Consider the following 3,561-nt stretch of genomic DNA (forward strand, 5'->3'; position numbering starts at 1 on the left):
ACTCCCACTAAGGAAGTACAAGGTAGGTTAGATACCCTCAAAGACTAATGCTGCATTCCACTGTTCTAGATTCATGTCCATCACATGTAGAGGAAATTATCTCACAGATACCAGATTCCCTTTGAACTTAGGTTGGACAGGACACTGGATTGATTGCTGAGGTAGTCCCAGTAGTGACACAGCATGCACAAGCTTTAAGGGGGGGTAGACCAAGTAGTTAATCAATTCCCCATAGTGCCCAATCCAGTTGTCATTTTAATAAAATCCCCTCCACCTCTACAAACGTATCTGTCACCAACCTCTATTCTGTTTTTCTTCACAGTTTTTCTCTTCATCCTTTGCGTTCACACAGCGTGGTACAATACATGGATCTGACTCTCCCAAGATTACGAGTGACACCCTGAGTATTGTCTCCCAAGCCCTGCATGACTGTTTACAGTCCTTTCAGCCTGAGAGTGGGTCGGTGCTGATACAATATGTTGATGACTTCTTGTGCGCTGATTCATTTGAGTCGTCCCTGGCAGATGCGAAGCAGTTTCTGTTTCGTCTCTTCCAAACAGGACACCAGGTATCAAGGGATAAACTACAGTTGTGTAGGACAAGGGTCAAATACCTGGGACATAGTACAGGTACATGATTTGACAGTTCATACACCACATGCCGTATTGGTCCTTCAAAGTTCTACCCGAACCCGGTATGTCTCATCAGCACGATGGCACCAGTATATTACTGCAGTGTGCATTGTCATGCACAAAGGGTGGAGGAAGGATGAGAATACTGGTGAAGGGAAATTTTGTATAGACACTGATATGCATGATGGTATGGAATATCTGAATCAGACCGTTGCTACGAGACCAGACATAAGTGACAGCTTGTTGGTGAACGCAGACCTGATATTTTCTTCTTCTTTCGCTCCTCTAGAGATGTTTTTTTATTTATTTTTTACAGATGCTCATGGTACTCTACATTTGCAAACACACAACAATTAAATTAAGATGCAAATTTGTGTTCCCTACAGGAAAAGTAGGTCTGGAAGTCAAAGGGGTATGGTTAGGAGTCCTCAGGACTCTGGAGAGATGGACAAGGTAAGCCAGTGGCTCCCAGGACGTATCTCCCAAGCCTAGCTGAGGCGGCATATGGTCTGACTCACCTAGGGTAAGGAAAGTATGTGCAAATTGGTAAGAGCTTACTGGCGTGTACCAGGGTTCTCTTCTCAGGCAAGCAGGAAAGCAATGACCTGCAGACGGACCTTTTCAGGTAATACAAATCGACTTCGTACAGTTAACACCCTTTAGGAATTATTGTTATGTATTGGTGTGCACTGATGTTTTCTCAAACTGGGTAGAGGCATTTCCTGCCTCCACAAGTACTGCTGTGTTTACTGCAAAGAAAATTGTGCAGAAATTTGTGTGTAGATATGGTACCCCTAGCAGTAGTAGCAAAGTGATAGCTTGAAACTGGACTATTGTGGTCATAGACACTGCCAGTAGTATTATGTAGCATCGGAACCACTCCCAGATCCTCGCTTAACGAATCACCCTCTTCGAAATTTTGTGTTTTTTTTTGTTTTTTTTTAAGACAACCACATTTCATGATTGATCCGCACAATGATCAGAAATACACCAATGAGGTGACAGTACAGTACCTTATCAAGATGAGCCAGCATTTGAGAACTTGACAAAAGAACTTGAAACTGTTGATTCCTGGTATGCCAAATACTAACTGTCTTGATTCTGAACCAAGAGACTGTGTGATTGTCCCTACGCTCAGGTTGCCTAATAGACAGGTGGGAAGGACCGTACCAAGTTTTGTTGACCGCACGATCCAAGTGAAAGTAGCCGAGAGAGAGACTTGGGTCCACGATTCCCATCGCAGGAAAGTCGGTAGTCTGGAAGGAACTCGTAAATGGAGTGAGATCGCAGAAGTATCACCAGAGAGTTTGTTCCGTGAAGACTGAGAGGCGGCAGTGTTGAATACTACCTGAGCATACTAAAAGATTACAGAAAGACCAGTCATTGTAATTGATTTGCTATGGACAAGATTTGTTTTGTTCTATCATTCTTCTTCTTTTTTTCTCCTCTCCCGCTGACAAACATTTTTTTCAGGACATTCTATTTTTGTGAGATTTTTCATGAGGAGTCGAGTGTGGGACTGGAACTGGTTCTGGAGGAAGGAGAGATGTCTTTATAGGATCCCAGGATCAGCCTATCACTTTGTTAAAGCCAGAGAAAATCAAAGGTCTAGTAGTTACGGAGTTCGGAGGTAACGTGATAGGCTATTGTCTGAGGAATACTGTATTTTATAGTTATTGTGACCCTATAATTGAAGATGAGTGCATCCAGAGATGTCAGTCTAGCAATAAGGCAGCATTTGACAGACATCCATTGAGTGATTACCACTCACTAGTGGGTAAGGTCTTAAACCAAACAGAATGTTGGATGTGCTCACAGGTACCTCTAAGACGAAATAATGCAGGATTAGTGCCATATTTTTTTTAGAGTTAGCTGAGGTACTTGAATTACACGGAAAGGGGAGGGGACCGGTGGACAAGGAATATAATATAACTAGACCCCCTAGTCATAAGATCCACCAGTACCATAGATAAATCCCTGGTATGTTTAACTGTCATCAATTTCAGGAAATCAGGAAATTGAGAGGTAATCAGGAACAATCAGACAATGGCTATTCACACTTAGCAGATAAAGAGCTCATTAATATATGTGGAAGAAAGGTTTATGAATGTCTCTCCCCGAACTCCAAAAGTTTGTTATCCAGGAAGGACACGACCTGAAATAATAACCCTTGTTCAATGATGGAAGAAACCTAGCATACATTCCAGAAATGGAAAAAATGTGCAGATAGTGATAGGAATATGTAGCATGAAAATTTTATGTCTCTTTCACGATTTGTTTGTGTTTTCTCCCTCTACCCAGCAGAACCTCTATCGAAATCCAAACATCAGTGTACAAAGACGTAGGTACATGTATGTGTGAAACGTTCATTCAAATCAGACATCATAGGCCATAGCACTGTCCCAGCATACGCTATAGGTTGAATGTTGTCCCACACCTAACCAGTGGTCCCGTGACCGCCGAGTGCATATAGAGGATGTCTCGTCCTCCTCCCTGTCTTCCCCAAATATAGTCAAATGCCTGATTTGCGAAATGAATACATACATGTGTATAGGTCACCGATTATTGTTTGAAATATTTTTTTCCGTTAATTTATGGCAGTTATTGTTTACTGCCAAAGGGTGGACTGTCGTAGTCAAAAATATTACATAGAGAGAACATAAAGACTCCACACATTATGAGTCGCTATGTTTGCAAATACACACAGCGTGCACAGCAATATATGGTAACAGATGCATTTACACAGACATGCCACAAAGATATATTCAACACATATTTCATACAGCACATAAATTATACATATCAAGCACTAGACATAAGGTTTTAAATTATATAATGGAGTATAACGTCATGTATGTGTTTTGTTGGAGCGGAGCAAGATGGACATGTCGTGCTTGGTGTCAAAATGATCGGAGGAATGTGTATGTTA

This window comes from Pseudophryne corroboree, chromosome 2 (assembly GCF_028390025.1).
Source record: "Pseudophryne corroboree isolate aPseCor3 chromosome 2, aPseCor3.hap2, whole genome shotgun sequence".
Taxonomy (NCBI): Eukaryota; Metazoa; Chordata; class Amphibia; order Anura; family Myobatrachidae; genus Pseudophryne; species Pseudophryne corroboree.